This window comes from Aphis gossypii, chromosome 1 (assembly GCF_020184175.1).
Source record: "Aphis gossypii isolate Hap1 chromosome 1, ASM2018417v2, whole genome shotgun sequence".
NCBI classification, from domain to species: Eukaryota; Metazoa; Arthropoda; class Insecta; order Hemiptera; family Aphididae; genus Aphis; species Aphis gossypii.
This window is the reverse complement of record NC_065530.1, coordinates 27492369-27519432: the sequence shown is the minus strand read 5'-3', so window position 1 is coordinate 27519432 and position 27064 is coordinate 27492369. Positions and strand designations below refer to the sequence as shown.

The window sequence follows — 27064 nt, the reverse complement described above, 5'->3', positions numbered from 1 at the left end:
AAAAAAAATTATAACATAAGGACAGAGTATTAAAAAAAAAAAAAAAATTGTAATTTTATTTTGATTGAAAATTATGCAAAATAATTAAATACATTAATATATTTTATAATAATGAGTGTTGTTTGATAAAAGAATATTACTCAGTATACATACATAATATATTATAGATTATACCTACACATTATATATATACCTAAACTTATAAATAAGTAAGAAAATAATGTTTTCTCTACGGTCAATAAAAATTTTATAATTATATATTTTTGATAAATATGTATAAATTATTTTTAATTATATCTTTAAGTAGCGAAATTTTGTAGTAAAATGTTTCTACATTATTATGCGAAATAGAATTTCTTATTGAAATTATTTGTATGCTAACTTTAATTTTATGTTTTCCGTGACTGCGTTATACTCAACTATGTTTTACTATTTTAAGTCCAATATGGTTATGCAAATACTTTAAGTGTCGAACCCTGAATTTATAATATACGATTGAAAACGAGTTCATAAGTAGGTATAGAGTATGCAGATATACTCTCAATAGTATTATATTATTGTACAATATTCGATATAGCGTATGAGATATAATAATATGAAAGTGGGTGATATAGAACATAGGGCGAAGAAATTTCCAAAGTATTCCTCTAAAATAATAATTGAAAATCCCTCTAGCGTTTCGTAAAGTTTTCACAATATAAAGGGTATTCCACCGTGTATGGTAACTGTTATACACAACTTCTCATCCGACAGTTCAAAAGTTTTGTAATATTTTCGATATTCGAATTACTCGTGGAAAATGCCTATGTAATATAGTATGTATCGTAATAATTATTCACAAGACGTACACGTTTTCTAGATAATCGTATAGATGTTACAGAATAATAGCATAAATACAATATTCCTTTTATCTAGTCGTTCAGGATAATTTACAGGAAATAACATTACGATTTATAATAAATACTTCCGGCTAAGGTAATCGATGTATTATTGATAGATTATTATGCAAGATGTGTACCTGTAATATAGCATTTCACTTTGTCGACATTATTTCGAAAATACAATGATTATTAATACATATATATATATATGAATCAATTGAATAGACATAAAAGCTTTAGTTTGTTCATAATAATATTGCATTGAATTTAATTTAAGTTTATATAGTTTAGACATTATTGTTGTAAGATAGGTACCTATATTAACTACTTATATATATCAAAGAGGCTCGTCTCTATTACTTATATTTACACAAAGCATTTTTTATATTATAAGAATGATATTTTCTTCGATAAGTATCAGAACGGAATCGAACTGTATAGACGTACAGATTACAAAACAATATGATGTATCGTAATTCGTGATATTATATGCGTATTTATCGTAACGGTGTTTAGTACATCAATTAAAAAATATAAACAAATCTAGTAAAAAAAAAAAAGAAAGAAAACACACAAAGCAAAGAAGGGGTGTGTATTGTTCAACAATAAAATCTGTTCGGGATACAAAAAAAAAATAAAAACCGCAGGAAAGGAGAGAGAATGGAGTACTAATTTATGACCACCGACCGTTTGGGTATCACCTGTTGTTGTTATTGTTTTTACCAATCTGTTTTCTACGGTTGTTTGAAAAGTATGGTAAAGGTTTGTCTGGACATCGGAGGAATTTATCCCAGTTTACTACAATCATAGTTTTAATCTGAAATTATGATCCAATTTTATTTTACTTGATATGTGCATAAATAATATAATTTTAGTAGTGTGAGTTTTAAATAATTATTTATTTAATTTTTTTAATTTTGATCTGAAACACGTAAATCAGATAGTTAATTAATTTATATTGTGGTAATAATATAATATTTATTCATTAATAAATATATTATACAAGAAAAAATCCCAATTATGTGAAATTATTAATTATGTACATTGTACATTGTACATAGAACATTTTGAAATATAAAAATTATTTACATTTTACATTTAGTATAAATAACTACACACAATAATGGATGAAAAATAAAAATAATTCATAAATGAACGATTTAAAAAACATTCTCAGTATAAACATTGAATGATTTAATGAATTTAAAACCAAAAATAATCAATTCGTACATCATTAGCAATGGGCATCATTCGGTTTATATAGGAACAGCTAATGCGTAATTAGATTTATGTATGTTAATATAGAATGTATTCGGCTATTGTATAATGCCTTCAACACAATACCTATTATTGTATAAAGTTTATTTTCATCTAACTTAAAGTAGAACCTACTACAATAGTTATTCTAATTAATTTAATAAATCAAATATAAAATATGATAAAAATAATTTTCTATTAGGATGAAATGTTTTCTATAACACAAAGTCAATTATTGATATCAAAAATTGACAGGGACCTCAATTTTAGTTATAATTTAATAAATTCAAATGTACCTATTATTACTTATTGAACGCATTGTGTAATGTGTTTAAATTTGTATGAAACAATAATAAAATAAGATTAATTAAATTCAGAGTTCCTTTGTTTGCATAATAATATTTATTTATTGTATATGAAGGAACTACAAAGCCGAAAGCTGATAAACCTATAATTTTTGTTTATATAAATTTCATTCAATATATTATGACTTTCAAGTAGACCTACGTTAAATTTAACTATAAATTGGTTTGAAAGTAATGTTATATATAAAATAATATATGTAATTGATTATATGATTATAGTCATTAAATAATAAAACCAATATTTTTAAGTCTACTGGAATATTATGTAAAATACATTTATTCTTGTTATAAATAAAATATAATATATTAGAATGTATAATTTGTTCAATAAATTGATATTCTTTACTTGAAATATTTGTTATCTAAATTCTAAATATAAGTGTCAAATCAAATAAACTGAATTTGTAGTACGTTTATTTTGTAATACACTAAATCACATCATTCAATAATTTCGTTTTTTACAAAAAATGAAAAATATGTTTAACGTTTTAAGTTATAAGTGTTCAAAGTAGAATTAATTATAATATAATTGGGATATTATAAATTATATTAATGATATTTGATCATTATACTTGATTAATGATCATTGGTTAAAAGTGAAAATGATGGTATCATAACTAAATGGAATACCACTTATATAACTACCACAATGATTTCTATAAATCAGCGGGGACCTGATACGTAATATATATCAAATTAATTTTAAACGTTGGATCAAATCCAAACCTAACATAAAATGTATCAAAATAAGACAATAAATTGTCGATTAATAAATGTTACTTTTTATTCGTATTATGGAGATTTCTGTAAGTTTTCCCAGTACACGAATTCCCGACATGATATTATACTCTGAGCTAAACATTTTAAGCGATATCAAATTAATTTAAAGTGGTTTTATTTATCTATGTTAAAGATAAACAAACATAGAAGAATATATTGGGATTATCGAAAATGACGTGGTTAAGTGTGTACGTCTGGTCCAGACGGTCTGGAGTGATCAGAGTTTTTGATAGTTTTAAGAAAGTTTAGCTTCGTGGAAAATACAATATATATGTTTAACCTAGAAATTAAAAAGAATATTAATATGATTTAAAATCAAAATAATGTTACAATACTAAAATATGTGCATAAATTAATTTTAAATAAAGTTTTTTTTTCCCGAGAAAATATCCAAGTTTATTTGAAGCTGTTATATAACAAATGTTACTATTATGAAAATGCGATTTGCCATAACACAACCCTAAACCCTTGTTACATATATAACTATTATAAACATATGAATCACATTCTACACTTTATAACCATACGTTAAATTCAATACACGATTGAGTGTGTTACATTTATATGATAACAATATTAAACAGTAACGCAGTTGTGGTTACGTTCAAAATGAATACTAGCGATGTTAGCGAGATGGTATAATATGAGTAAAATACCATAGCAAAAATTAAATTATACATCGTAGATAGGAACTAAAAAGAAAGATCGCCCTCGTATAAACTCGCTTGTACCTTAAAGTTCATAAGAACACAAAGTCGGAAATAGTAACGGGTGGTATTATACATTCGTCATTTAAGAACTCCAAGTTAGTTTTGTTGGACTTAAATTATACGTCAACGTCGTCGTCGTCGTCGGCGAGTCGTTTTGTCATTTCCTCCGGTAGTGGCTGGTGATGATGGTGGTGCACCAAATGTGAGTGTGAAATTCAGAGTGTTCGGGTGTGGCTAAATAGACCATACCGTGACGAGGTTTTGGTGGTGGTAGAAGAATGACGAAGGGGTAGCGAAACGACGGTTGATTAATCCCCGGGTCGAGCCGGAGACAAAAGTCTCCGGTGCTCGTCAATAATTATTTCGACAACAAACCTCTCCTCAACGACGACGTGAAAACTGATGTATGTGTGTGTTGTCGTCGAGTACGTGCAGTGTGAGCCTAAGTGTGTGTGTGAGTATACGAAGAAAGTTGCATACAAAACGCGCGCGCTACCGAGTCATAAATTACAAGTTGGAAGTTTCTCGCCTCCCCCGTCGTCGTCGTCGTCGTCGTCGTCGCGACCCGAGAATGGCATTACTCAAAAGAGTGCGCTTGAAGGCAACGAAATTACACTATCCACCGCCCTCGTCCACCTAGCCTGTTTACAAAACACGGGCATCCGCACGAGAGTATACTCGGCGGCGGTGGTAGGTACCAACCATTCGTATTCGTGATAAATCGACCTATGGGGGTGGGACGGCAAGTCAATTACCAGTGAGCGTTCCACCTTGGAATTTCTCCGTACAACTTTCACCACTGCAGCACACGACTGTATTGTGTGTATTTATATACATGTGCATATTACACCACCAGCATCACCACCTCCGCCACTATACCGTTGCCGGGCAGTACGCACACACATATTATATACATTCTATGTATACCTACCTAGTTCCGAAGAGCTAAATAATATTAAGTAACGCGGCGTAGAAGAAAGGTCGTCGTATAGGTCGTAAAACGGTTAGGAGGAAAAGGCGTGATTGTGATAGGAAGGGTGTGTGTGAGAGAGAAAGGCCGTTGCGCTCAAAATTGTTTTCTTTGAATGTGCACTGCACCTAACACCAGCAGCTATACAGAATATATACCGACACAAAAACGGCGCGACAACGGTCTTTAAAGCTGACATGTACAGAGCGATTAGAGTACGTATATAAGTATAGCACTGGTTGCGTGCCGATTCAGTACACCGGAGGAAGAGGAGGAGACGGAAACCAGGAGCACTTGTACTGCGTAACAATCATTCACTCGACATTTTAATGGATATAATATAATACATAATATACATATATACATGTAGTGCGTATATTGTGTGTTTGAGCGCGAAATTCGAAGCGTATAAAAGGAACGGCCGCGGCAGACGTTTTAATTCACTGTAGGTAACTGACAAAATTGAATTTCCGCACACCCAGTAGGTACGTGATAACCGATAATATATTATTATTATATTATTATCCAACAACGCGCCTTTAGTACTCTACCTACAATACGTAGCCCGGCCGATAGATATAATTAATTACAGATATAGGAGTTCACATGTAAATTTTATATACGAAATATTATCTAAATTACGAAATTGAAATAATTTTTTCTGTTTTTTGGTCGCTTTAAAAATAATTATAGTAAACCGAATCTTCTCCTTTATACAGCTATACAATATTCTGAATGATTAATTATTCATTTTATAACCTTTTTATCGACGAGGTATATTGGTTAGGTTAGGTATTTTTTAACAATAGATTATAAAATTATTAAAATTTTCCCGAAAACGTCTTTACACCATCCGTTTAACATAACCTAACTCGTGTTCGCGCGTAAATTGAACTGATCATTAAAAATTCAGCAAAGTTCTAAAATTTCTATGATAATTTAAAAAGTTTTAGCAAATAATCTTAAACGTCTATCGTAGTTTTCAACCCGACGTGTAGACGCATCGAAGTCATGTCAGACCAATTAGTATTTGAGACAAATATTTTAATATTATTTTTTCACATAGCTAAAGTTTTAGTGAAAACATCAAACATATTTGATTTATGTAAACATGACAATTTCTTCCATGTCAAATTATCATTAAAATATGAATAAAGTATTTATACTAAAACACAAGTAAAATGCATCTGTGAGAGTTTCCCTTATAAGTGTTTATATACTTTTAAAATGTTTACTCTAGGTTAAACTTCCATCATATTTCAACGAAATATTAAATGCAATTAGAAATGTTGAAAATAATTATTCGAGTTTAAAAATTAAGTTTCTGAGCCAGTTTTAATGCGTTGACTGCTAACTGCATACCCGTATGTACGAGCAGTGCTATTTTGATGAAAATATTATTGTGCAATAAATTACTTATTTGAAATTCCTACTTTTAGTATTTAAGAAAAATATAATTTTACATTAAAGAAATCTTTCTTTAGGGAATGTTTATTGTTTAACGTTAATTCTTAAAACCTCAACCTCCCTCGGTTACATCCTTCGTCTTAGTAATAAAAATAAATTATAACGTTAGTAACTAAATGGTATTATCGATATTTAATTGAACCAAAAGGCTCAAAAGGGTTTGTAGGTATAAAGGTGTTATAACGAACTTCAAAGTAATAATATAATCGTCATTATAAGCAGTTGCGATAAACGTAGATTCAACATTATATTAACTGATCGAAAATATGATTATAATTGATAGTCGTGACAAACAATACGTTACGGTTATAAACGAATTATTGTAAAACAAAACCTAAATTAACGGTTTGATAACCATCCTACAGCCACTAACAACCGCCACAACCATACATACCATAATAATATACCAGCTACTCGGCTGGCCCGACATGATCGGAGTGTTAGAGTAATGTTTCGTTTCTAGTTTGTTTTTGGATCGGTGACTAAACAAATATCAAAATATTTTTTATTATTATTAATATTTTACAGGACGATCGTCGAGCACCTATATACGATTCAATTCAATATTAATACGCGTGGTGTTAGTTTTTTTTTCGTGTACATTGTCGGTCGAATAACGTTTTAATTGCATCTGAATGATATAGTAAAGCCCATCAACTACCACGACTGAAAATATATCTAACTATCGTTTGTATAATAATAATAACAGCAATAATATTATACCAATGCAGTTAGGAATGTAAATCAAACTCCTTTTGTTTGCGGGTCATTGGACTGCGCAAATATATCTCGGATACGAGTAAATCGAGAAAATGCCCGTATTTCACGAGTCCGTTGAAAGCGGATGATACTGCTGTCGGCTAGATTTATTTATGATGTTAATTACATATGTCCCACTGCTTTTTTAATTGTGCTTAATGATTGTCCTTATTTTAAGCATCTTCAATGCCAAATATTTTAACACATATTTTTGGTAGCAAGACAAATATTACACTTATAGTAGAAAAATTATAATAAATAATAAATTATAGAAACTACGATTCAATAATGGTAATATGCAATATTTATTCCATCAAAACAAATATACATTAAGAAAGTATCCGACTAAATGTTTAACAAACATTTTTATCCAATTTTGTAATTGACACGATTTAAATGTAAATAATTAAAACAGTTATATTTATTTTCGATCAAATTAATTTCGTATTAACTTAATAAGGCCAAACTGTCAATCTAAATTAATTTTAATATCATTATATACATTAGTTTAGAATCCATTTTTATTTTAGAGCTATCGACCTTTGAAAAGATCTATCACTTGTAATATTATTATTACTATTTATTTATTTATTATTTTTTTTTTTTAATTAGATAAACTCTCGGAAACTACGGGCATTGGCAGAATTAAATTATATATTATTATGTTTCAATTTGATCTTAAATTACATTTATAATTATTGTTAGATATTATTTACTTTGTAATGTTTATTTGTTTAATTGAATAATAATAATTATTATTGCATATTAATATTTACTTGTAAATCTATATGCATACGTACCTACTGTTAATTATCACGAAGATTTTTTTTTTTTACGAAATCTAATTTTTGTGCCGCTGTTCTTACACCTTTAATAAAATAATGAGATTTTTAAACGAAAATGAATTTATAAAAATTAGTAATTAACTTATAAAAATAATAGTATATATATTATACATACATACATATAATATACTTTTAAATGGACTTATTGATGATGAGTTTTTAAACACGCTGAACATTCTTGTGGCAAGCATATCTTTGGGTTGATTTGACTTTTCTTTTTGTTCGAGCTGAATAAATATGTTTCATATATAGAATAATTCTTATTTTAACAATCATTTAAAATATTATTACATCTTTGTTCCTCGAATATTCGTCGTCTGTATTTTGAAATGTTATCCTTGATTCACTAAAAAATAAAAAATAAATATTTAAATTTAAAATAGTACGCTAGAAGTTTAAAGGATAAAAATATGTCGTGGAAATTATAATTAATAAAATTTAAATAATATTATTAATAATGGTCATCTTTTTACAAGTTTCCATATTGCTTATTTAAAATTTCTCGTATATATTACACGTTTTAACCACAAAGGTTATTTAACCCCTTTATAGTTTTTGGCTTTAAAGGAAAACCACATGACAGATAAATCGGATATCCACCACATTTTCGGCGGCGTATACAGCTTATAAGCCATATAAATTAATTTTATAGCTACAGTTTTCTGTTTGAATATACGCAAATAATAGTCAAAACACAACATAAACGATCAAACTTTCATTTCCTATCAAAAGCAAACCTTCAGATTTTTTCAAAAAATATATTTAAAAACTAATTTTAAAATATGATTCGATCTTTTGTAGATAGATAATGCATTTAATGTAAATCGAATTTAAACTACAATCTTTTTAAATATTTATAAATTCAATTGTATTGGCTGATAGCATAATTAGACACAGTGGACTTTGCCTTAAATATAAGATAAATTCTCAAACAAGTATTCTATAAAATGTAATCGGTTTTTAAACCGATAACACATCCGTATATACTTACATAGTTCCCAAAATGAACGATGTAAATAATACTACTATTGAATTTAATTATTTCGCGTGAATTTTCCCACCATACATAAAGCGTCATTCTAAATAGATTTAAGTGTTTGCTTCCACCGGAATCATTACTTAATGGCATGATGTTGTGGCAGGAAGAGGTAGATGTGGTGCTAGCTGTGACAGGGTGACTGTCTGGGAAACGTATAATAGGGATTTACCTGCTGGTAAACTTAAGGGGGTTCGCTGGCCTAATTTCCAGCGTAATTTATTCATTTTGGCGATAAGAAATAAAAATTAAATTCCCGCCAATGAACCTGATAATTCAATTTCGAGATATGAACATTGTTACATATTGCTGAATAATTACGTAACGTCGTCGTAATCGTGTCGACGAGCGACGCCTCCGGCACACCACTACACAACCGAGGCCAGTGGCGGCGAGGAGATGTGTTGCATGACGACAGCGGCGGCGGCGGAATCCTTAATAATTATTATTTATCCGGTTTTCTCGGGCGCAAAGTTTTCCTCGCAAACTTTCCACCCTTTCTATTCCCTTAACCATCGTCGGCGTCGTCGTCGTTGCCGTCGTCACCGTCGTTGTTGTATTCTTTACCCGTGCCGCCGTCGTCTTTCTCTCTCTTTCTCTCGCACATATACTATAGGACGTATATATATATATACATATACATACAGTACAGTATACACGTAGTCCCATTCTAAAATATAATATATTCCGCGAATAATAACTTAGGAATTTTGTGTGCCAGAGTACCCTCAACCAACCTCGGACGACTTTAAGTGTTCGCCATGGCCCACACACACTACGAGTAGACAACATATACATATATATTTCTCTCGTTCTCACTCGCTCTCTTATTCTCTCTCTTTCAGTCTGTCTAGTTGGAAACCCGACGAGTTCGCGGTAAAATTAATTAGTTTTAAACTCGGGGGCCCGTGCCCAGAAAGTCTTAAATTATGGATCCCCTCACCGCTAGTCCTACCGCCGCCCACAGCATTTTCCCTCGTCGCCGACAACACTGCAGTTGGTTCCCTCTCTCACACTGCCGACTCGTCTTAATTTTCGCCAACATCGGGCTCTAAATTTGATTTATTACGTAATAATGTATCAAAAGGCGCTCTCTCGGATGGAGTCCCGTAAATCAACGGTATAATACAATTTTATAGCGGGTGGGAGTAGTAGACGTGAAATGGAAAGAGGATCTCAACGCCCTAAAGGATACCGGAAGAAAACCGAAAAGGACAAAACATTTTTCAAATGCCCAAAGGTCCGTGCTCGTATTTTCCTCAAAATCGTTCCAAAAATATACGGATATACAAACTGTGATGATACAATTTCGTACTGAATTTTACCTATCACGAATATGTTGAACTGTGTTAATTTATTACAGCATTTATTTAGTTTTATGCAAGTTGAAAATATAAAAATAACCTAAACAAATTTAAATTTTACTCTAAATTTTTACCATTAATGATAAATGTAGAACTTAAAAACTATTAATTTTATTTATTTATTTATTTAATCAGTTCAAACAATAGTTATATTAGATTTTTACGTAACACTAATGATTTGCAATATTTAAGAACTCAAAATAAATTATTATACTTCAAACGTTTAACCATTATTGTTTCTCGTAAAGCGATGTTTATAATATATATGGAAGCCGTTAAACTTATTAGAATACAGACTTATCGGATACTGTTTATAAACTCACTCTAGTGTGTTGACTTTTCCTCAGGTGTTATGCTTCCATTATGGGATAAGTACACATTTTATCTCTAAAAAAATTTAATACGTGAACAAAATGTTTGCATGCAATAATTTAAATTTAATAATCAGTGTAATATTATTTAAGAAAAAACTGATAAAAAAAAAAAAAACTACAGCTATAATAAAAACTTTTCTAGTAAAATATTATATTTTGTCAAAACAGTTTAAATTTATCAATATTTTTTAAACGAATCATATTTTCTATGTGAACTTGTTTGAATATAAGTATGATTTTATTCTTTTTATGTATATTTTATTAAGCTCTATTATTGTTCAAAATTGTGAATATTTGTAATCATCAAAATAATATAAAAATCATACTTCTATCTACACATATTATTTATGTAATTCCAATAGTATTATAAGTGTTACTCGTATTTAAATATTTAACTCAAATTTTAAATTTCATTCTTTTATTAAACGTTTAAGTAAAGGTAATGGTTACAGGCTATTTACCATAGTTTTATTACCATAAAACTCTGATAAATAATTATGCTTTAAGTCAAAGTGATCTAACCCACGATCCGTGAGCTGTAGATATATGAACCTCGAAGCTATTTTTGCCCCCCCCCCCCCCGTAAAAAAATGTATATTAAAAAAAAAATTACAATAATATAATAAAAATATCGTAATCAGAAATATAGTTTTTTAGTTTTAAATTCTAAGTATAAGAAACCTGCTAATCATCATGATCATAATAATTATGTTAATATTAATCTGTGGTGGTAATAATTTATGCATTATAATATAATATGTTTGAAATAAAATAAAATATAAATAATAATATATTTTTTTTTCTTTTAGCAGCTCCCAGTAGGTACTTTTATAAAAATATAAATTGGCCCGTCATCTACAAAATGTTGGACCATCTAGTTTAAGTCAATTGTAATTTTTTCACACTATTTCGTACAATAAACATTTTAATCATACACTATAGGTTAGGTTAGGTTTGTTTTGTAAAACAAAATATTTCCACAAATTATTATACATAGCTTTTAAAAGTAATAAAATGAACCTTTCAAAGTTGAATCGATCTTTGATAAAATTCAATTTCTATTTTTCTCAGCTATATCCTTCCGCTTATTTTTCACTAAACTTGTAGTAAATATTTGGGCTTTATTATTAGTTTTGTTGTAATAGGTATATATTATGAATTTTGTTTAACCACGTACAATATTATCAAAATTTTATGGTAATATTGTTTATATTTTACCCAAGAAAACGATAAATAATATTAAGTACCTACACGAAAGTATATCAGGTAATATTCAATAGATACAAATATTATACAAATGATAACATATAAGTATCACAAAATACTAACAGTAACATAGGTAAATTAAAATACAAGGTTATTTAAATTTATTAAATCCGATGATTTACACATGACTTCCTAAGTTATTGGATCTTAAGAAATTTTACTAATATTTTGAAGATTTGTAAAAGTTACATTACATCACAATATTACCAACAACCATAGACGAATCTAAAAAATCTATACATTGGATTTAGTGCTGTTTGTATCAGTTAACTGGCGAATAAGGAAAGTGACATAAATATTTAAGGGCACTAGAAGTTCGATTTAAAATAATATTACCGATTATATTTTAAAATGTTTATTACCATTTGAAATTTTAAGAATCATTTTGAATGCATCTACGTATTTTATGATTGACTTAGCAAATAATATAGTTTCATGACGTAATTCGGTCACATGTTTATTCAATTGGACATTATTTTTAATAGACGTGTTTTTTTTTCAGCATAAGATTTAAGGCAAGTAAAAAAATTAAAAAATTCGCTAAGAATCTGATTAACCAATTATTATTCATAAAGTTTCGAGCAATAGTTATTTAAAATTATTTCGTTACGATTCATATAACTAAATTAAAAATTATATTGCATTTTGATATTCAAACGAACTTTGATAATAAATATGACAAACTATTGAATCATCACAGGATGATTATATTTTATTATAGATCTTTATAGTACATTAATACATGGTATTTGCTTGTGACCGAATAAATAATATCTAATCGAAATACAACTAAAACGACTGCCCGTATTTTATATGATGATATATAGGTACCTCGAGGCGCGTATACTGCAGGGTTTGCTCGCATATACAACACGACTAGATATAAGATTATTAATATATTTTAAATAAGACACACTACCAAGACTCAATTAAAAGTTTTGTTGTTCTTATAATTTAACGTTTCCGAGTTGTACACACATACACGCAGACACAAACATAGATACAGACACACACACACAGTATATCCGTACCATAAGAAGCAGCCATTTTGTTTGTTGTTAGGCTTTGCATAAATTTTATCGCGCAAAACTCGAGAAAGAGCTCCTCTTCCTCCCATCGGTCCCCGACAGTGCTACGGTGGTGCACGCACCCCGGTCGGTGTATATATATAGAACGTATTCAGGACGCGGCATCATACTTTATACATATTCGTATAATGCGAAATATACCGCCACGCCTTGAATTTCAATCTGACGACGGCGACGTTCGTGTTATACGCGAAAGGCACACGGATGGAATTTTAATATCAACAACAGACATCGAGACAGTGTAAAACGGGAGAAAGAAACTTTGTAGTAGGAACCCGTCGAGTGCTCGCCGCCTTTGTGACCCCCCACCCCCCCGCGTCACACACACAGCCGCCCACACAACGCAACACAACACAACGCCGCCTGCCACGGTCCCTGCGCCGTCCTTGTCCAAAGTATTGCAGTCGTACGAACCGTGTGTACAGACAAGGCGGGTCGTCATGTATATATATATAGCAGGAAACTCGGTTGTATATAATAATAATATAATATTATATATTGTTCACTTGTGCACTGCGTATATATTATATGTATTATTCGCACACATAGGTGTATTACACAAGGCTGTTTTTATTAATTTAAGAAGGATAATATTTGTATACTTATTCATGTTTGCGATAGACTTTTGCCCGACTATATATTTATTTTTTAGCTTTTATCTTTTGCTGCTTCTACCGACAATGTCTGCTAAGTGTATAGTCAATGTTTTCGATTTTTTCTGAAACTGCACAACTTATTTGGTCCTTAACTATCCCAGTTGTATCATCCTACTTTTTTAAGTTCGTCATATGACTTTAGCCCATTTCAATTTCTTTTGTTTCAAAATATTTTTGGATATTTTGTTCATTGAAGATTCTCTCGATTCGTTCTACATTCGTACTTTCCTGTTTCCGTATTATAATACGGATCCATGAATTCCTTTCCAGGAACTTTCCTTTCAAAGGTTGGTTGTTTTATCTTTTCGCCTTTAGGCATCAACTATACGTTTCACAACTGTAATATATTACTACTTGCTGAATAAAGTAGATGGTGAAATAATGCTTCCATTTAGTTTCTTTAGAAAGAAGTTTTCAAGCTTAGAGCTAAATTTATTGTATTTTAAATGAACTAAATGTTATACCTATATTTAGAGAATTTTTATTTTAAATTTCTTTTTACAAGTTATTAAAAACTTAGTAATATTAATAATTAATAATATTCTTTACTAATACATTTTGTATATATTTTTATTGTTATGAATATATGTATAATATTATAAATTGATATATATATAATTGTAAAACAAATTGTTAACAATAAATAATACATTAAAGAATCGATGTAAAATGAAAATGTGCAAAAATATAATTATAAAAGCTCTCCGAAACTATAGAAAACACTGTAATATATTTTGAAATTTTAAACAATATATTTTTATACTATTCGTGCATTAAAATTACAATGGTATGGCTACTTAATAATTTAGAGTTTAATATTATTGTTATCTATTATTTTATATATATAATAAAAAAAATCTCATTCGGTAAAACCACTATGAATCAATAGATTTTAAATTTTATGTGAACAATGTAACATTTGTAGAAGAAAAACATTTATAGACACTGATTTTAATATTATAATCGTGTTAAATATATATATATATATCACTATATCAGTGTCAAACAGGAATTACGTCAAACAGTTTAATTCAGATACAAAGTGTCACTCGGTGGTTAACTAATTTAAACCGAGGGTAATAGTAATAACTGTGTTATCCTTTCACTTTGAATAAGTTGTCCGTTGGATAATAGTGATCATTATGACGAAAATAAACTGTAAAGTCATTACAATTTTCGCTAACGCGCGGTATGAACAGTTAATAATTTATTCAGATGTGTTGATTCGAGAATAGCCTTTTTCCAAGCTTCTGTGTATGAAAATAGAATAGAAACACGTAATATAGTTATAGGTTCGAAATTGATAAGGTGATATATCGTTTTTAATATTATATGAAATGATGTGTTGGAAATCGGAAAAAAATAAATTAAACAACGATGAAATAAATTATCGCTATAGTTAAGAGCTATACATAAACAGTACGTATTAATATTTAACATTTTCGAGTTTAATAATATGGCCATCCTTGTTAAACGGTAATATTTTCCATACTCATAAATCACCGTGAAATATCTTATAAATCCAACGTAATAACATATAGATAACGTTCTTACATACTTGAAATTGATAATAGGTAAATTCGGTGTAGTATTAAAGCTAACAACTCAGAATTTATTCTGCTGAACACAAATTTTCTATGTATTCTGCTGAACACAAATTTTCTATGCTGTGTCGTAAGACGAAGAGAACGCATAATGTGTGAGTATAAGATCACCGAAGCTAAGGGATGCGGGTCAATATAGTGGCATTTTATCGTGTACCGTGTACCGAGTTCAAATAACTGCACTTCACATATACATATACATTATCCATACACACACAACACACACATATATATGTAGGTTTATGTGTACGTGTTTATGTGCGCGCGCGCATATTTATATAAACCGTGTATTATGGCGAGTAGTTTTAGTGGTTTTCTCGCCAAATCTCTACTTCTCTCTTTCCACCGCCGAAGTATTCTTAATGCCCGGTAAACGCGATAAAGTTTTAACGGCCCTTTTGGTTTTACGATACACGCCGAGTTCAGTGGCAGTCCAAGAGCAGATGAGTACGGTGTGGGTAGGGGAGGGGGGGGTACGGCGTGGGTGCCTTCTTGTCGCCGTCGGAAGATTTTGTTATTGCCACCGCTTGTACCGGCCGTTCGTGTGTCTCAGTGTGCGGCGGTGGTAGTATGGTGGTGCGTGTTTAAATACCATTAAAATCCGCCACCGAGCCCGCCTTATCTCGACGCCTTAACAGCAAACAAAGTTTTGTAAAACTAGAGACGAGGCCGTTCGTCGTCGTCGTCGTCGTTGTCGTTCCATGAGTATGGATTGGACGTGGGTGGTATATGGAGGTGGCGGCTGGTAGCAAATGCCGGTGGATCGTCGTCTGTGAGGCTGAGAGTGCGGGAGAAATGGGGTGAACGCAAGTAGGTACTCGGAAAGAGGAAAAGCCCTACGAAAAAGTAGCTGCGAACCTCTGCCCGCTACGCCATCATTACGCTGCTTTTATATGTACGCGCCCGGACTCTACGACCCGCTCGCCAATTCCATCTCCGACTGTTCGCATTAAAATATACACGCTCGGCTCACTTATATATATATATAATATATATGTACACATAATTATAATACTTCAAGGCGAGATGAGACGACCTAAGTGCTATGAGCACGCTCATCGCCCCTTATTGTAATACGTGACGTATTGTATATAATACACCCAGTTGCGTTCACTTATTTCCGTCAAAAGCCATATAGTGCCAGGAATCTTATTCGAATAATATATATTATAATATATATGTGTGTGTATGAATATTAAATATGCATCTACCAAATTATTGAGATCAGTTGACAAAATGAAACGGGAAACATCACGCTCGTATTATATTATTATTTGATTGAATTATTAAATGATTAGGGCGAAAGAACGGTGATGGAAAATGGCGAATTATTAATTATTAAATCTTATTTCATAAAGAAAAGGGTTATAATTTTTCATTCACGATGAGTACATTATCTGAACCATCTTGACGAAAATAGACGATAAACGAAAATGGAAAAGCCATATTTTCACTCTATATACGTAGTTTTTAATGTTCAATAATTCGAACTGCGGCAAAACTATGCAATAATAAACTCCCACGCGTTAACCAGATGACCTGATAAAACAAAACGAAGAGTTATTGAAAGTTTTGAAGTATGAATATGAATCGCAAAACTAATAACAAAATATGTCAATATCTAAGGTACATAGGCTATAAACTAAATATTCATATTACCAGATAATTGTTTATATCTTTGAATAATATAACAGTGAAGGTCAGAACAAATATACAGATTTTATAAACTTTTATATGAAAAAAAATTTATTTAATTTTAGTGAGTACCCCCTAAAAATATCAAATAGCAAAGTACTATAATGTACATGGTGAATTTGTATTTAATGAAAAAAAACGACGAATCTGAACGAAGAAATGTTGGTCGCCAATCTGTACTCTGTATATTATAACTAAACATATTTTCTTATATATTTAAATATTGCTATTATATCATTCAGTAATACAATAGGCTGAATAAATATTTATTGAAAATATTTCATATGAAAATATCATTGTATATTTATTTTATGCATAAAATATATAAATATATATATGTTAAACATTTCAAATACCTACCCATGTGAATAATATATTTAAATTATTATAAAAATATAGTTAAAATCGTTATTCTTTATTTAAATATAGTCCGAATCTGAAGTTAAAATACTTAAAAGTAATAGTAACTTTGTATTTTTAAATAATATTTAAAATAGAACTTATGAAGAACCTTGTATAATATTTTATAGAATTTTTATCAAATGTATATGGACATTTATATAGTCAAAATATTATAAAATTATGCTAAAAAACTAGTTTTGCGTAAATATTCCGGTTTTTTAAAATTTGGTTTTTCTAGTTATTTTAAAAATTACTAGAATTTGCAACTTAAACCATCCACAAATTTGAAAATCAAAGCATTTGTAAAATTTAATTATAAAGCAAAATACACATAATTATAGTACAATTAATACAATTACATTACTCGGAATTTAACCATGCAATAATCAAAATTATAAAATAATAAGCTTTGAGATAGAACCTAAAAATAATTTAAATTAATTTATTTGTACCTATAAATTATAAGTAAATTAAATTAGGTATAAATAATTACCTTGTAGGTATTAAAAAATATTTGTGTCCATATAGGTGATTCATATTATACTAATAGCTTATTCATTATACTTTTGAATTTCTTAATTTCTTATAGGTATACGAATTGGTTATTATCTTAAATTCTTAAGCCTGAAATAAAATTAGAATTGTTTAAGTTGTTAAGTTTTAAGTGTATTTTATTTTTTTTTTTTTTGACTGTATTATATTAATAATGTTTATTTTAATTATTTATTTGGTATATTCATCTATAATAGTTTGTACAATTAGAATTATATAGGTATACAAATAATACAAATTATTATAATTACGATGAATTATTAAATCAGTGAAATTATTTAGTAGTTAAACTTTTAAATTGTGTTTTGATGTAAACTATGGGTTTAGTAGCAAAAGAAGCATCAATAATGACTTACACAATATTATATAGGTATAGATTAATACTATATTCATCATTTTTCAATTATTAAATTACGATTATTTCAGATATCAAAAGATTTTAAAACCTTTTTCCTTTAACGGAAAGTATTCGTCTAAATTGCTTTTGCATGAAATCATTATTTTTTGTTAATATAACGAAGAATTAAAATAAAAAAATAAAAAATATTTACACATAAAAAAATTACAAAACAAGGAAAATTCGGTTACTTCATTGGTAACTTGAATTATGCACGACAATATTGAATGCTTTTAACAAGTGGCCTTTATAAAATTGTTGGAGCGTATGCAGCTGCGGTGATTCTAGTAATGGTCAAGAGAACGAAAGAGGATTTGAATGATGTAGCTAAGTATTTGGTATTTTCCGTTATTGTTCTAGAACGATGTTCTGTAAGAATGATTGCACTTACAGCTATCATCGTTTCTGCAATGCATAAATACATTTTGAGATTTATCAACTATATTCAGGATTAATTCAAAATATTCTAATCTTTAGAGGTACAGTAACACAAGGTTCTATCTAAATATCTCCAACTAAATAGTATTATACCTAAAACATTCTTTATTTGAAGAACACAAGAGTTATTTCTTGTACCTACGAGTATATTTTCAAAGTATGTTTTTTATCATATAATACAATAAATTATAAATTATTATTTATTATTTATTTACCTTCTTTAAATATTTTCAAACAAAATTAAGTTCCAAAAATTAGTTTTTATTTATTAAAAAAAATGTTGTCTTTAACTTATTATTCAGCTTGACTGATATCGAATACAAATAAGTTACAAAATATTAACTTAAAATTTTATTTACTAATATAAATATGTATATAATATATTTACTAATTTAATTATTTATATTTTTTTTTCATATTTACTTCATTACCTAAATCAAGATTACTTCTAAATTTTGGATGTGGATAAAGAGAAAACATTAGCTTTAGTTTTATAAATATGAACATAATATACGTACCATTGAAAATAAATAAAATCATAGCAATAGATAATACATTTTTTTTGAAAATATCTTTTAACTAAATATTTAGTTTAAGTAATGGGCGTGGTTGGACTAAATTTTTGTTTTTTTTTAATGATTTGAGGACCAAGCGATGGTTGTGATTTATAGCCTAGCTGTTGATACGAGTACCTACTAGTTATTGCTACTATTTGGAAGTAGTATGATATAATATATATTAATTCATTAAAATTTTATTATTACTTAAGTTATAATAACTTTATTTTCTGAAAAATAGTCATGCAATATATATAAATTGTCATAAAATATTTATTATAAATAAATAATTTAAAAATAAACAACATATTCCAAAAGCATTATAAATGTAATTTATCTATTATAATAGATTTTGGATTATTATAATATATATTTAAAAATATATTTATTTTATACAACTTCAAAGTTTAAAAAATTGCTCATCAGCCCTGAAATCATGAAATAAAATTGATTAAAGTGATATATTTTTCGATTTCTTTCTATTGAATTGACAATGTTTTTTAAGATACATTAAAAAATCTGGAATTTTTTTTTTTAATGCGACTAGTAGAGTGGAAGTAAAATTTTCAAAATCAATTTGTTAGCCTGACGGTCTATGGCAGATAATAAATCGTCACCTCGCGTGAACTTTCCTTTCATGCGTGGTGTTTACTGTATAGCAAATATACGCTTGGGCGTGTAACAAATGAATAAAACGTATTATTTGCGGAAATAGTCGTGAAAAGGATCTATTACTGAAATTCTTACCATGATGTATACGATATATTATATTGTATAAAAGTGACACAAAGACGTTGCACGTATAATGTGCATAATATATTATACACAGTTGTTACTGGCAACTGGCGAGCGTTATGTGAAATTACGATATTATAATATAAGAAACTGAGCTTACTACAGCAGCCGTCATAAATATACGCACGCGTATCGTTATTATGATTATTGTTCGCCGGATAATAATATTATATTTCACTCAAACGGTGTTCCACACCCCGACACCACCCTTACAGTCGGAGCAGTACCCTCCTGCCGACAATCCGTCCGTCAGTCCGATTACCGACTCTGCAGCCTTCGACCGTTGAGAAATGCGACTAGCGTGCACGCAAATAGATCACGACCTACGTCGTACCACGACACGTCCGGGGGCGGTTTGACGAAGGTGCGGCCGCCGAAACGAAAGGGTTCATTCGTTATTTCATCCTCGCGATGAAATATACACATGTCGTGTTTCTTCTAGTGGATTCTTCAAAAGTCGTATTCAAGTCGCGTTTAATTTCGAGAGCTTCGAATCGTTTTAAATTCCTTACACTTGAAAATAAAGTTTTTTTTTTATAAAAAAAAATTTTACCAACATTATTTTTTTCAAGAACGTTTGAAAAAAACAATCATAGAACGAAACGAGTTCAGATTTTAACGAAATTAGACGTGTTACGAATAAAACGATATTTTTCCGTCTAATGGTGTTTGTCAATCTTTTTTGAACGGTACATTGACGAAATCAATGGTATTAAAAAGCATGTCAGCATGTGGTAGTATAAAATTTATTAGTGTACGTATGGACACGATTTAACGACTTCTCTCGAGACGCGGAAATTAAATTTAAAAATGTCATGCCTTCCAGTTACTCACAAGTTACATAATATAATGTTTACCTATAACTCCTCTCTTTTCGTTCGTTTTTTAAACGATGGCAAGTGTGGCTCTGTATATTACTACATCGAGTTACTCACATATTATACCGAGCCGCCTACTACGTACTTATATATATATTATATAATATTATAATAAATTATAATAACATACCAACACACGTGGATGCGAGTCGTATGTGACCGCCGCAGGGTCAAAGGAACCGAATATAATATTATATTATTATAATATCGCGTGTGCATAATACGACGACGGTGGTCGGTGCCCCGCAAAGGGGGTTAAGACGGCGATGTGAGTGACTGTCTGGGCCGGGAGGAGTAGAGGCGAAAGGGACGATGCATATTCATGACGACAACGACGACGACTATACGAATACGATGAAGTGCGTGCGTGCGTGTTTTGCGGGAATTCTGTCGACAAGCGCTGACGGATATAATATAACAGCTATGTACAGCTATTCTTCTATTTCTCAGACGTTCGGTTCGCGTACCGTAGCCGTCCCTCCGCACCGCGGCGCATAGCTTCCTGTACACGCGACCGTGTCCGCCGACACGGCTTTTATTTACATTGCCCCGTGTAAACGTGACACGTTGCGCTTGACATCGCGTAATTTATTAAAAACACGCCAGTATGTTTGAACAGAGATCTGGGCTGCTGTACGCCTGTGTATATTAATATTTCTCGGGGACCAAAATCGAAACCGCGGTAGTCACCTGCTAGCGTGCTTCTGCACGCTGCTATAATAATAGATCCTTTAAAATATCGCCGAATTTCTTAAATAGCCGTTCGAAAAAAAAAATGTGCACAATAATGTACATAATTATAATATTATGTGTTTTATAGTAGACGGTTTTGTTGTTTTAACATCTAAAAACAAAAAAAAAATATTCAGACGAGTAGATACCGCTCTGCCGTACGTTGTACAGCTGTCAAATGGGTCACTATTATGGGCGACGTGATCAATTTGAATTCAACGATGATACATCGTTATATACAAAAAGCGATTCTGAGCGGAGGACCGCGAACAATATTTGGTCTGCCAGTTTATATCGCCTAGTATATTATATTTTCATTAAATTATTTTTGATCTAATTCTTTAAGTCATTTGTTTTATTTTTACAATAATACATTGTATTCATGTGTAGGTATTTATAGTTTAAACCATTATAATGTATAAACGTATGTAACTCAAAATGTAATGACGTCTTTCAAAAAATATCATTATAAATAATACAATTTATAATAATATAATATACGTAAATATTTAAATTCCCATAAATAATGTTTTGAAATTATAAAAGAAAAAATAATTAACATTATTATTTATCTTTTAAACGTAGTTTCGAAAACATTTAACTTAAGATGTCTATAAAAAATAATAGCTTTCATGTATGTCTTAGGTTTTATATTTTCAGTACGAACTACGAGGAATATTGTATTAAATTTGCATGTATAACTTGTGTACATAAAAATTATTTATTATTATTTTTATCAGTCTAGGACTTTAAATTAATACATAAACTCGATTTAATATTCTCCCCCGTTTTGTTAATGCATCTCTGGTGCTTAAGTTTTGTATAATATGTACGTATAGTAAGTAGCCTAATTGAAACTGAGACAAAAATGATTTGATACATCGCACATATACGGCGCCCGGTAGACATTTATCTGGCACGACATTTATGCGACGCGTGAATACTCGTTCACTCTGTTGCCTTAGACAGGCAGAGCCGCAAAGGATGTTGATTAAATTATTCAACTAGACGGTATCATGGAAAGGTTTTTGGGTGCAAAATGTTGCTGTCTTCCAGAAATTTAGTACCCCGACACTGTAAATCCCAGACGAGTGCTGCAAGCACACGTTTCTTCTCGCTCTTGTCAGGTTAAATTTGACGTGCCGTGACGGGCGAGCACGCGTGACGATAAGTTTTACAATAAACAACGACGGAAAGATATGAATGCACTAAGATTAAGTTGATATTTTTGGGGTGTGTAGCGAATTCGTGATGAGTCTGGTTCAGAGGGACCACATAGGTTGCTAGAAAAAACGATTTAGAGAAACGTAAATATAAAGTCATAGTAGAAATTATATGATTCACTGTTTTCAAATGTTTATACACACAATAAAATTGTAATAATATATATACTTTTACGATAAATAGATTTGATTAAATAACTAACTATAAATAGTATTATAAACGATATAAAATATTTTGAAAATGTAGAATGGTAATTGGTTAAATTATAAAATATTATATAAAATACACATAAGAATAATATTAATCTACTTATTCATAACGATAAAATATTGGGTTTTTATATTAATTATAAATATAAAGGCAAGTCATATATTTAAAATAACAATCATACAATTAATTTCAATAAAATTCTTCAAAAATATTTAAGGAATTTACAAACTACGATGTCAATATACTTATTTCTATAATATCTCTTGAAGCTTTATGTGAAATTTCTGAAGTAGACTATCTGCATACAAATTGCATTATAGACAATAAACAGATTATTTATCTTTATGTATGGTTAAGGAGTAATTCTAATTGTTTTCAATGACTCTATTAAAATACATTGAGGTCTCTTATTTAGTAGGAATATTAGGAACTAAAATAATATATAATAATACATATTAGCATATTCAACTATTAAATAATACATTACAAAATATTTCATATTTATTTTAAAGGACTTTTTGTATTAATTGTTATTATTCATAAGCATTTAATAAATTTAAACCTATTTCCATAATATTATATTATGTTATTAATAATACTTTAATAGTAGTTTATTATTGATAAATAGTTAAAAGTAAAATATTTCAATATTGATATATTGTCAAGATATACAATGCCCAATTTTATAATGAATAATTATTCTAAAATATTTTGGGTTTTCATAAAATCATAACAATATAGTTGTTAACTTTTTTCAAAAAAATAAGATTATTCAATAATTTAATAAAAATCACACGGCGTCTTAAATAGGCAATTTAGCTACGCTATTGATGGAGTACAATAATTTTCCGGTGACAAATGCATAATTATTTATTAATTTCTTATCAATATAGAATTTTCATTTTTTTCTGATTCAAATGAACTGTGCACTTCGGCTTAAGTGTAAGTATTTTGCTTTGGCTGTACGGCTTGTCTACGTAGGTCTTATATACAACGCACGCACTAAAAATATAATAAACACATGAAATTAGACAAATATTTTTATGTTAGTTATATAAAATATAATTTGATTTATAAGTGTATTTTTAAATTAAAAATTTATTATTTTAAATGTAAACTTCTAAATTAAATTTGTATATAATGACTAATTATATTATTTCATAATATTTCATTACTACTAAAATGTAGAGTTTCTCTTAGAAAACAAGATTAACTATTTATCCGGTCAAAATATACTATTTCGAGTCATTAAGGATTATTGCCTATTGGTATTATCTGCGTTCATATAAAAAATACACATCATCTTTCCTAATATAATTGACGATTTCAAAGTATAATTATTGAAATTAAGACTTTTTAAGATTTTGAACTTTGAGTTCTTAAGTCCCCCTTATACTCTCTTATAAATATGAAAAAAAATTCATACAGTTTATCACAGTATGTTAAAAATTAATAAAACTACTGAGGCAATATTTTATAGAATAATAGAATACTATCCCTTATATTTATAATGTAATTACAAATTGTATTTTCTTCATAAAACTTTATTTTATAAAATGGATGCGCTCGACTTATGATTAGATAATTGAAAAAATCTATAATTACCATTTGAATATTTAATTATAATATAATATGTTAAATTAAAAAATCAAAAAAAAAAATTTCATAATTTAAATTATTAAGAACCAAAAAATATAATTTAATAATTAATAATTAATTAATATTTCCTCAAGTGTATAACAGTAGGTTTTCAATTATAGGATAACAAAAAGTAATATTTATACTGCACTTATTCATAGCACCTAAACGGCTTTATTATGACATTTGTCATGATGGCGTCATTGGGCTTGATTGAGTAAAATTAAATTAATGTCAAACAAAATAGGTAATATAACTTCATGTAAATTATATTTATATAAATAACAATAATAACTATACACAAAATATCATACTCAGATAAACAAAATTAATGAGAAAATATGACGCAATTCCAATTTTGGTTTTAATTTAAAAATAAAAAACGAAAAGGAAAGAAAACCGTTTTATATTACAATAGGTTTTACGATGAATAACGTTAAATCGGGTACAATGATGTTTAATAGTAATTATAACATTATGAAATTATTAATGTATAATTTGTGACTATAAAACGTTATTGTTTTAGTCATTCACGGTTATATGGAACAATATTGGTGAATGCGATGTTTATATTTTGAATGAAAATCTTAAAAACATTTTAGGTATTAACATTAAACGATTAACACATAATAATAATAATAATTAACTATGTGGTTACACGCAATTTTAATTCACCACGCATACATTTTATAAAACCAAGATAAATCATGATGTAAGTGTGCCACATATTATATTATAATATCATTTTATTTGTAGAACTATTACAGATAAATGCACTGTACTTAAATACTGGTTATTGTTTCTTATAAAAAGAAATAATAATATTTTTGAGAAACAATATTTTTTTTTAGACAATTCAAGACCGTGAATTTGTATACCACCACAGTCAGTGTATATGACTTGAATATTCGATTATAAAGTAAAAAATTATAAACTTTTTAGTATTTTATTTTATTATATTATACAGCAAAATGATAAAATGTTTGATTCGAAGTATTGAATTAGTAATTTCTCAATCAAATAAGTGTTTTTAGTGAGTCTGCATATTATCTATGCCTATTTTCTTCCTTTAATTCAAACTTTAAGTGCTTATAAAGGAAATAACTGTTCATTTAATATTCAGCGTTTATTGAATTATTTTGCTTCAGATAATATGTAGAATTACTTTTCTGATCATGAATTGATAGTAATATTATATAATACGGTCAATGATGATTTTCTGATTTAATATAGGTTTAAACTTAAGACTAATCACTAATGTATACATACAATATTATGTATTTAACAGTCAACAGGAACGGATAAGTTACATAAATTATAAACATTTTGTTATAGTACTGACAGTACCTGAATTGCGATTGCTATTTGGGGAAAAACTCTATTTGACAGAAAATAGTTGTAACATTTAAATCTAAAACAACTGAAAAACAGTTGTAATAATTATTTTTTCTATAGTATAGAAACGGTGTGTATAGTGTACCGTTTAAACATCTAGTAATTATTATGGGTCACCAGATTACTATCACAGCCTACGAGTCATTAGCTATCAGTTAAACCGCATTAACTTTTCCCCCGTAAAAATATTCAAACGAAAAAATCCATGTTTATAGTTTGTATTTGGAACCTACAGTGACCTCAGTTGTTTTCAGACGTTACTGGATACAGTAATATGATATTCATTCGTATGAGACTTGATTGTTTTTTTTTTATTTTTTTGTAAACGGTAATTTTACCGACTATATATGGACGTGATTTGGGTAAAACGAGTAGAAAAAACAAGTACGCGTATAATACAATTTACGTTGACGAACACGATACAAGCTTATGCGCGTATGTACCTACGTATTTTCCTGGATTATATAACGAAAGACCGTATAATATTTACAATATTTATATACGTACGTATCGTGAACGTACTGAAATTGTATATATATATATGCATATCGTACGTATACGAGTGCGTGTATATAATAGGTATATATAAACAATCGTCCTGTAAGCAGCCGCCGCTAACAGCAGCCGGTACAAGCAATACAATATATAAACATATAATATGTTTATATATACGTATATATATATATATACACACATATTAGGGGAAAAAATCGATAAGTCGACACACAC

General features: G+C 29.1%; 1 long non-coding RNA gene across 8 annotated transcripts in view; it reads right to left on the bottom strand.

The window, feature by feature from the left end:
* The window catches only part of LOC114130330 (uncharacterized), a 50194-nt gene that overhangs the window by 7317 nt on the left and 15813 nt on the right, over nucleotides 1-27064 (bottom strand). For 2 of the 8 annotated variants that reach the window (XR_007603078.1, XR_007603072.1), the window contains exons 2-5: nucleotides 18013-18143; nucleotides 8326-8380; nucleotides 8150-8261; nucleotides 7990-8057 (exon numbers count right to left, since the gene is read on the bottom strand). This is a non-coding gene — a long non-coding RNA (uncharacterized LOC114130330). Of the gene's footprint in view, nucleotides 1-7989; nucleotides 8058-8149; nucleotides 8262-8325; nucleotides 8381-10757; nucleotides 10822-18012; nucleotides 18144-18622; nucleotides 19185-27064 lie in introns of those variants that run through there. The other 6 variants (XR_007603077.1, XR_007603075.1, XR_007603076.1 and 3 more) reach the window with 6 other exon arrangements.